At 59.4% G+C, this 10,000-nt stretch overlaps 1 non-coding gene across 1 annotated transcript; it reads right to left on the bottom strand.

Moving 5' to 3' along the window:
* Positions 1-7,145: 7,145 nt before the first annotated feature.
* LOC148058652 (5S ribosomal RNA) lies at positions 7,146-7,264 on the bottom strand. Its single transcript, XR_015709684.1, has one exon. It is a non-coding gene; the product is annotated as a 5S ribosomal RNA (ribosomal RNA).
* Between the last annotated feature and the right edge of the window lie 2,736 nt (positions 7,265-10,000).

Here is a 10,000-nt window from a genome sequence, read left to right on the forward strand (position 1 = left end):
ATCCACTCCAACCTTGTCCGACTTTGAGGCACCAGGCTCGGCCACCCTCCGAGCCCTTTCCTTCCCTCTCCTGTTATGGTGCCTCCCTATTAACCTCTAGGTGGTTGCGCTCGTGACATCAAAAAGACCACTTTTTGAGGAGCAGTCACACTCGGAAAAAATTTCTTTCGTCAGGCAAAAGAACCAGAGTTCTCCGCGGCCATCCACTCCAACCTTGTCCGACTTTGAGGCACCAGGCTCGGCCACCCTCCGAGCCTTTTCCTTCCCTCTCCTGTTATGGTGCCTCCCTATTAACCTCTAGGTGGTTGCGCTCGTGACATCAAAAAGACCACTTTTTGCAGAGCAGTCACACTCGGAAAAAATTTCTTTCGTCAGGCAAAAGAACCAGAGTTCTCCGCGGCCATCCACTCCGACCTTGTCCGATTTTGAGGCACCAGGCTCGGCCACCCTCCGAGCCCTTTCCTTCCCTCTCCTGTTATGGTGCCTCCCTATTAACCTCTAGGTGGTTGCGCTCGTGACATCAAAAAGACCACTTTTTGAGGAGCAGTCACACTCGGAAAAAATTTCTTTCGTCTGGCAAAAGAACCAGAGTTCTCCGCGGCCATCCACTCCAACCTTGTCCGATTTTGAGGCACCAGGCTCGGCCACCCTCCGAGCCTTTTCACTCCCTCTCCTGTTATGGTGCCTCCCTATTAACCTCTAGGTGGTTGCGCTCGTGACATCAAAAAGACCACTTTTTGAGGAGCAGTCACACTCGGAAAAAATTTCTTTCGTCTGGCAAAAGAACCAGAGTTCTCCGCGGCCATCCACTCCAACCTTGTCCGACTTTGAGGCACCAGGCTCGGCCACCCTCCGAGCCTTTTCACTCCCTCTCCTGTTATGGTGCCTCCCTATTAACCTCTAGGTGGTTGCGCTCGTGACATCAAAAAGACCACTTTTTGCAGAGCAGTCACACTCGGAAAAAATTTCTTTCGTCAGGCAAAAGAACCAGAGTTCTCCGCGGTCATCCACTCCAACCTTGTCCGATTTTGAGGCACCAGGCTCGGCCACCCTCCGAGCCTTTTCACTCCCTCTCCTGTTATGGTGCCTCCCTATTAACCTCTAGGTGGTTGCGCTCGTGACATCAAAAAGACCACTTTTTGCAGAGCAGTCACACTCGGAAAAAATTTCTTTCGTCAGGCAAAAGAACCAGAGTTTTCAGCGGTCATCCACTCCAACCTTGTCCGATTTTGAGGCACCAGGCTCGGCCACCCTCCGAGCCTTTTCACTCCCTCTCCTGTTATGGTGCCTCCCTATTAACCTCTAGGTGGTTGCGCTCGTGACATCAAAAAGACCACTTTTTGCAGAGCAGTCACACTCGGAAAAAATTTCTTTCGTCAGGCAAAAGAACCAGAGTTCTCCGCGGTCATCCACTCCAACCTTGTCCGATTTTGAGGCACCAGGCTCGGCCACCCTCCGAGCCTTTTCACTCCCTCTCCTGTTATGGTGCCTCCCTATTAACCTCTAGGTGGTTGCGCTCGTGACATCAAAAAGACCACTTTTTGCAGAGCAGTCACACTCGGAAAAAATTTCTTTCGTCAGGCAAAAGAACCAGAGTTTTCAGCGGTCATCCACTCCAACCTTGTCCGATTTTGAGGCACCAGGCTCGGCCACCCTCCGAGCCTTTTCACTCCCTCTCCTGTTATGGTGCCTCCCTATTAACCTCTAGGTGGTTGCGCTCGTGACATCAAAAAGACCACTTTTTGCAGAGCAGTCACACTCGGAAAAAATTTCTTTCGTCTGGCAAAAGAACCAGAGTTTTCAGCGGTCATCCACTCCAACCTTGTCCGACTTTGAGGCACCAGGCTCGGCCACCCTCCGAGCCTTTTCACTCCCTCTCCTGTTATGGTGCCTCCCTATTAACCTCTAGGTGGTTGCGCTCGTGACATCAAAAAGACCACTTTTTGAGGAGCAGTCACACTCGGAAAAAATTTCTTTCGTCTGGCAAAAGAACCAGAGTTTTCAGCGGTCATCCACTCCAACCTTGTCCGATTTTGAGGCACCAGGCTCGGCCACCCTCCGAGCCTTTTCACTCCCTCTCCTGTTATGGTGCCTCCCTATTAACCTCTAGGTGGTTGCGCTCGTGACATCAAAAAGACCACTTTTTGCAGAGCAGTCACACTCGGGAAAAATTTCTTTCGTCTGGCAAAAGAACCAGAGTTTTCAGCGGTCATCCACTCCAACCTTGTCCGATTTTGAGGCACCAGGCTCGGCCACCCTCCGAGCCTTTTCACTCCCTCTCCTGTTATGGTGCCTCCCTATTAACCTCTAGGTGGTTGCGCTCGTGACATCAAAAAGACCACTTTTTTCAGAGCAGTCACACTCGGGAAAAATTTCTTTCGTCTGGCAAAAGAACCAGAGTTATCAGCGGTCATCCACTCCAACCTTGTCCGACGTTGAGGCACCGATGTCGGCCAAGTTCTGAGCGTTCCACCACCGAATGCCACTGGTCCTCAACACAGCGGACTTCCAATCCAACCTTGTCCGACTTTGAGGCACCGAAGTCGGCCTCAGCCCGAGCCTTCCCCCGCCGACCTCACTGGAGCCCGCCATCCAGGGACCGGCGGAGGTCGCCCGCATGACCGCGGCAAAGTGTCTCAAAGTCGGGCACGACCGCTCGAGTCACCCGCCAACCCGGTCCGGGGCACCTCCAGGGACCGGCGGAGGTCGCCCGCATGACCGCGGCAAAGTGTCTCAAAGTCGGGCATGACCGCTCGAGTCACCCGCCAACCCGGTCCGGGGCACCTCCAGGGACCGGCGGAGGACGCCCGCATGACCGCGACAAAGTGTCTCAAAGTCGGGCACGACCGCTCGAGTCACCCGCCAACCCGGTCCGGGGCACCTCCAGGGACCGGCGGAGGACGCCCGCATGACCGCGACAAAGTGTCTCAAAGTCGGGCATGACCGCTCGAGTCACCCGCCAACCCGGTCCGGGGCACCTCCAGGGACCGGCGGAGGACGCCCGCATGACCGCGACAAAGTGTCTCAAAGTCGGGCATGACCGCTCGAGTCACCCGCCAACCCGGTCCGGGGCACCTCCAGGGACCGGCGGAGGACGCCCGCATGACCGCGACAAAGTGTCTCAAAGTCGGGCACGACCGCTCGAGTCACCCGCCAACCCGGTCCGGGGCACCTCCAGGGACCGGCGGAGGACGCCCGCATGACCGCGACAAAGTGTCTCAAAGTCGGGCACGACCGTTCGAGTCACCCGCCAACCCGGTCCGGGGAACCTCCGGGGACCGGCGGAGGTCGCTCGCATGACCGCGACAAAGTGTCTCAAAGTCGGGCACGACCGCTCGAGTCACCCGCCAACCCGGTCCGGGGCACCTCCAGGGACCGGCGGAGGACGCCCGCATGACCGCGACAAAGTGTCTCAAAGTCGGGCATGACCGTTCGAGTCACCCGCCAACCCGGTCCGGGGCACCTCCAGGGACCGGCGGAGGAGGCCCGCATGACCGCGACAAAGTGTCTCAAAGTCGGGCATGACCGCTCGAGTCACCCGCCAACCCGGTCCGGGGCACCTCCGGGGACCGGCGGAGGACGCCCGCATGACCGCGACAAAGTGTCTCAAAGTCGGGCACGACCGCTCGAGTCACCCGCCAACCCGGTCCGGGGCACCTCCAGGGACCGGCGGAGGACGCCCGCATGACCGCGACAAAGTGTCTCAAAGTCGGGCACGACCGCTCGAGTCACCCGCCAACCCGGTCCGGGGCACCTCCAGGGACCGGCGGAGGACGCCCGCATGACCGCGACAAAGTGTCTCAAAGTCGGGCATGACCGCTCGAGTCACCCGCCAACCCGGTCCGGGGCACCTCCGGGGACCGGCGGAGGACGCCCGCATGACCGCGACAAAGTGTCTCAAAGTCGGGCACGACCGCTCGAGTCACCCGCCAACCCGGTCCGGGGCACCTCCGGGGAGCAGTGGAGGTCGCTCGCATGACCGCGACAAAGTGTCTCAAAGTCGGGCATGACCGCTCGAGTCGCCCGCCATCCCGGTCCGGAGCTCAACACTTTGTCGTTTTTTCCACTCCCTCCCCATTAACCTCTAGGTGGTTGCGCTCGTGACATCAAAAAGACCACTTTTTGCAGAGCAGTCACACTCGGAAAAAATTCGTTTCGTCTGGCAAAAGAACCAGAGTTCTCAGCGGGCTTCCAGTCCAACCTTGTCCGATTTTGAGGCACCAGGCTCGGCCACAGTCCGAGCCCATTCACTCCCTCCCCTGTTGTACTCGCTCCCTATTAACCTCTAGGTGGTTGCGCTCGTGACATCAAAAAGACCACTTTTTGAGGAGCAGTCACACTTAGGAAAAATCCGTTTGCGCTCACACCATCCCTCCCCATTAACCTCTAGGTGGTTGCGCTCGTGACATCAAAAAGACCACTTTTTGAGGAGCAGTCACACTTAGGAAAAATCCGTTTGCGCTCACACCATCCCTCCCCATTAACCTCTAGGTGGTTGCGCTCGTGACATCAAAAAGACCACTTTTTGAGGAGCAGTCAGACACCGAGGTTTTCTGGATTTATGTCCGTTTTCCTGGTTCTCTGACTCGGGCACCTTGTGACCGACATCCCCCCCTTCCCTGGTTCTATTTTGCCGATACTTTGGTGAGTTTTCTACCCGCAAACCAAGCCCCCCAAGCCCGCCGCCTGGTGGGGGAGCATGCCGCCTGGCCCGGTTCTATTTTAGGTCACTTTGGTGAGTTTTCTACCCGCAAACCAAGCCCCCCAAGCCCGCCGCCTGGTGGGGGAAGAGGCCCCCTGGTCCCGGTTCTATTTTAGGACACTTTGGTGAGTTTTCTACCCGCAAACCAAGCCCCCCAAGCCCGCCGCCTGGTGGGGGAAGATGCCCCCTGGTCCCGGTTCTATTTTAGGACACTTTGGTGAGTTTTCTACCCGCAAACCAAGCCCCCCAAGCCCGCCGCCTGGTGGGGGAACATGCCGCCTAGCCCGGTTCTATTTTAGGTCACTTTGGTGAGTTTTCTACCCGCAAACCAAGCCCCCCCAAGCCCGCCGCCTGGTGGGGGAAGAGGCCCCCTGGTCCCGGTTCTATTTTAGGACACTTTGGTGAGTTTTCTACCCGCAAACCAAGCCCCCCAAGCCCGCCGCCTGGTGGGGGAACATGCCCCCTGGTCCCGGTTCTATTTTAGGACACTTTGGTGAGTTTTCTACCCGCAAACCAAGCCCCCCAAGCCCGCCGCCTGGTGGGGGAACATGCCCCCTGGTCCCGGTTCTATTTTAGGACACTTTGGTGAGTTTTCTACCCGCAAACCAAGCCCCCCAAGCCCGCCGCCTGGTGGGGGAACATGCCCCCTGGTCCCGGTTCTATTTTAGGACACTTTGGTGAGTTTTCTACCCGGAAACCAAGCCCCCCAAGCCCGCCACCTGGTGGGGGAAGAGGCCCCCTGGTCCCGGTTCTATTTTAGGACACTTTGGTGAGTTTTCTACCCACACTGCAGGTCCCCAAATGCCGCCATCTGGTGGGGGAACATGCCGCCTGCACCGGTTCTATTTTAAGTCACTTTGGTGAGTTTTCTGCCCACACTACGGGTCCCCAAATGCCGCCATCTGGTGGGGGAACATGCCGCCTGCACCGGTTCTATTTTAAGTCACTTTGGTGAGTTTTCTGCCCACACTACGGCTCCCCAAATGCCGCCATCTGGTGGGGGAACATGCCGCCTGCACCGGTTCTATTTTAAGTCACTTTGGTGAGTTTTCTGCCCACACTACGGGTCCCCAAATGCCGCCATCTGGTGGGGGAACATGCCGCCTGCAACGGTTCTATTTTAAGTCACTTTGGTGAGTTTTCTGCCCACACTACGGGTCCCCAAATGCCGCCATCTGGTGGGGGAACATGCCGCCTGCACCGGTTCTATTTTAAGTCACTTTGGTGAGTTTTCTGCCCACACTACGGGTCCCCAAATGCCGCCATCTGGTGGGGGGACATGCCGCCTGCACCGGTTCTATTTTAAGTCACTTTGGTGAGTTTTCTGCCCACACTACGGGTCCCCAAATGCCGCCATCTGGTGGGGGAACTGCCGCCTAGTCCCGGTTCTATTTTAGGTCACTTTTCTCACTTTCTTACCCACAAATAACGCCCCAAATGCCGCCGCCTGGTGGGGGGAACTGCCGCCTAGTCCCGGTTCTATTTTAGGTCACTTTTCTCACTTTCTTACCCACAAATAATGCCCCAAATGCCGCCGCCTGGTGGGGGGAACTGCCGCCTAGTCCCGGTTCTATTTTAGGTCACTTTTCTCACTTTCTGACCCACAAATAATGCCCCAAATGCCGCCGCCTGGTGGGGGGAACTGCCGCCTAGTCCCGGTTCTATTTTAGGTCACTTTTCTCACTTTCTGACCCACAAATAATGCCCCAAATGCCGCCGCCTGGTGGGGGGAACTGCCGCCTAGTCCCGGTTCTATTTTAGGTCACTTTTCTCACTTTCTTACCCACAAATAATGCCCCAAATGCCGCCGCCTGGTGGGGGGAACTGCCGCCTAGTCCCGGTTCTATTTTAGGTCACTTTTCTCACTTTCTGACCCACAAATAATGCCCCAAATGCCGCCGCCTGGTGGGGGGAACTGCCGCCTAGTCCCGGTTCTATTTTAGGTCACTTTTCTCACTTTCTTACCCACAAATAATGCCCCAAATGCCGCCGCCTGGTGGGGGGAACTGCCGCCTAGTCCCGGTTCTATTTTAGGTCACTTTTCTCACTTTCTGACCCACAAATAATGCCCCAAATGCCGCCGCCTGGTGGGGGGAACTGCCGCCTAGTCCCGGTTCTATTTTAGGTCACTTTTCTCACTTTCTTACCCACAAATAATGCCCCAAATGCCGCCGCCTGGTGGGGGGAACTGCCGCCTAGTCCCGGTTCTATTTTAGGTCACTTTTCTCACTTTCTGACCCACAAATAATGCCCCAAATGCCGCCGCCTGGTGGGGGGAACTGCCGCCTAGTCCCGGTTCTATTTTAGGTCACTTTTCTCACTTTCTTACCCACAAATAATGCCCCAAATGCCGCCGCCTGGTGGGGGGAACTGCCGCCTAGTCCCGGTTCTATTTTAGGTCACTTTTCTCACTTTTCTACCCACAAATAATGGCAAAAAAAAATGCTTACAGCACCCAGTATTCCCAGGCGGTCTCCCATCCAAGTACTAACTGGGCCCGACCCTGCTTGGCTTCCGAGATCAGACGAGATCGGGCTCATTCAGGGTGGTGTGGCCGTAAGCGAGGGAAGCGCTTGTGAAATGCCCCAAAGTGTTGAAAATGTTCCCCAGGCCCCTGGTTCCCCATCCCCGCAGGAGGAGGCTCCCCAGGCCCCCTGGTTCCCCATCCCCGCAGGAGGAGGCTCCCCAGGCCCCCTGGTGCAGGAGGAGGCTCCCCAGGCCCCTGGTTCCCCATCCCCGCAGGAGGAGGCTCCCCAGGCCCCCTGGTTCCCCATCCCCGCAGGAGGAGGCTCCCCAGGCCCCATGGTTCCCCATCACCGCAGGAGGAGGCTCCCCAGGCCCCCTGGTTCCCCATCCCCGCAGGAGGAGGCTCCCCAGGCCCCCTGGTGCAGGAGGAGGCTCCCCAGGCCCCCTGGTTCCCCATCCCCGCAGGAGGAGGCTCCCCAGGCCCCCTGGTTCTCCATCCCCGCAGGAGGAGGCTCCCCAGGCCCCCTGGTTCCCCATCCCCGCAGGAGGAGGCTCCCCAGGCCCCATGGTTCCCCATCACCGCAGGAGGAGGCTCCCCAGGCCCCCTGGTTCCCCATCCCCGCAGGAGGAGGCTCCCCAGGCCCCCTGGTGCAGGAGGAGGCTCCCCAGGCCCCCTGGTTCCCCATCCCCGCAGGAGGAGGCTCCCCAGGCCCCCTGGTTCTCCATCCCCGCAGGAGGAGGCTCCCCAGACCCCCATGTTCTCCATGCCCGCAGGAGGAGGCTCCCCAGGCCCCTTGGTTCTCCATCCCCGCAGGAGGAGGCTCCCCAGGCCCCTGGTTCTCCATCCCCGCAGGAGGAGGCTCCCCAGGCGCCCTGGTTCTCCATCCCCGCAGGAGGAGGCTCCCCAGGCCCCCTGGTTCTCCATGCCCGCAGGAGGAGGCTCCCCAGGCCCCCTGGTTCTCCATCCCCGCAGGAGGAGGCTCCCCAGGCCCCCTGGTTCCCCATCCCCGCAGGAGGAGGCTCCCCAGGCCCCCTGGTTCTCCATGCCCGCAGGAGGAGGCTCCCCAGGCCCCCTGGTTCTCCATGCCCGCAGGAGGAGGCTCCCCAGGCCCCCATGTTCTCCATGCCCGCAGGAGGAGGCTCCCCAGGCCCCTTGGTTCTCCATCCCCGCAGGAGGAGGCTCCCCAGGCCCCTGGTTCCCCATCCCCGCAGGAGGAGGCTCCCCAGGCCCCCTGGTTCTCCATGCCCGCAGGAGGAGGCTCCCCAGGCCCCCTGGTTCTCCATGCCCGCAGGAGGAGGCTCCCCAGGCCCCCTGGTTCTCCATCCCCGCAGGAGGAGGCTCCCCAGGCCCCTGGTTCTCCATGCCCGCAGGAGGAGGCTCCCCAGGCCCCCTGGTTCTCCATGACCGCAGGAGGAGGCTCCCCAGGCCCCCTGGTTCTCCATCCCCGCAGGAGGAGGCTCCCCAGGCCCCCTGGTTCCCCATCCCCGCAGGAGGAGGCTCCCCAGGCCCCCTGGTTCTCCATGCCCGCAGGAGGAGGCTCCCCAGGCCCCCTGGTTCCCCATCCCCGCAGGAGGAGGCTCCCCAGGCCCCTGGTTCTCCATCACCGCAGGAGGAGGCTCCCCAGGCCCCCTGGTTCCCCATCCCCGCAGGAGGAGGCTCCCCAGGCCCCCTGGTTCTCCATCCCCGCAGGAGGAGGCCCCCCAGGCCCCTGGTTCCCCATCCCCGCAGGAGGAGGCTCCCCAGGCCCCCTGGTTCTCCATGCCCGCAGGAGGAGGCTCCCCAGGCCCCTGGTTGGGAGAGGGGGAAAAAGAGCAAAGTGTTTAAAAATGCCCCAAAGTGTTGAAAATGTTCCCCAGGCCCCTGGTTCCCCATCCCCGCAGGAGGAGGCTCCCCAGGCCCCCTGGTTGGGAGAGGGGGGAAAAGACCAAAGTGTTTAAAAATGCCCCAAAGTGTTGAAAATGTTCCCCAGGCCCCTGGCTCCCCATCCCCGCAGGAGGAGGCTCCCCAGGCCCCCTGGTTGGGAGAGGGGGAAAAAGAGCAAAGTGTTTAAAAATGCCCCAAAGTGTTGAAAATGTTCCCCAGGCCCCTGGTTCCCCATCCCCGCAGGAGGAGGCTCCCAAGGCCCCCTGGTTGGGAGAGGGGGAAAAAGAGCAAAGTGTTTAAAAATGCCCCAAAGTGTTGAAAATGTTCCCCAGGCCCCTGGTTCCCCATCCCCGCAGGAGGAGGCTCCCCAGGCCCCCTGGTTGGGAGAGGGGGAAAAAGAGCAAAGTGTTTAAAAATGCCCCAAAGTGTTGAAAATGTTCCCCAGGCCCCTGGTTCCCCATCCCCGCAGGAGGAGGCTCCCAAGGCCCCCTGGTTGGGAGAGGGGGAAAAAGAGCAAAGTGTTTAAAAATGCCCCAAAGTGTTGAATAATGTTCCCCGGCCTCCTGGTACCCCATCCCCGCAGGAGGAGGCTCCCCAGGCCCCCTGGTTGGGAGAGGGGGAAAAAAGAGCAAAGTGTTTAAAAATGCCCCAAAGTGTTGAAAATGTTCCCCAGGCCCCTGGTTCCCCATCCCCGCAGGAGGAGGCTCCCAAGGCCCCCTGGTTGGGAGAGGGGGAAAAAGAGCAAAGTGTTTAAAAATGCCCCAAAGTGTTGAAAATGTTCCCCAGGCCCCTGGTTCCCCATCCCCGCAGGAGGAGGCTCCCCAGGCCCCCTGGTTGGGAGAGGGGGAAAAAGAGCAAAGTGTTTAAAAATGCCCCAAAGTGTTGAATAATGTTCCCCGGCCTCCTGGTACCCCATCCCCGCAGGAGGAGGCTCCCCAGGCCCCCTGGTTGGGAGAGGGGGAAAAAGA

Source organism: Callionymus lyra, unplaced genomic scaffold (genome assembly GCF_982586985.1).
Source record: "Callionymus lyra unplaced genomic scaffold, fCalLyr1.hap1.1 HAP1_SCAFFOLD_63, whole genome shotgun sequence".
NCBI lineage: Eukaryota > Metazoa > Chordata > Actinopteri > Syngnathiformes > Callionymidae > Callionymus > Callionymus lyra.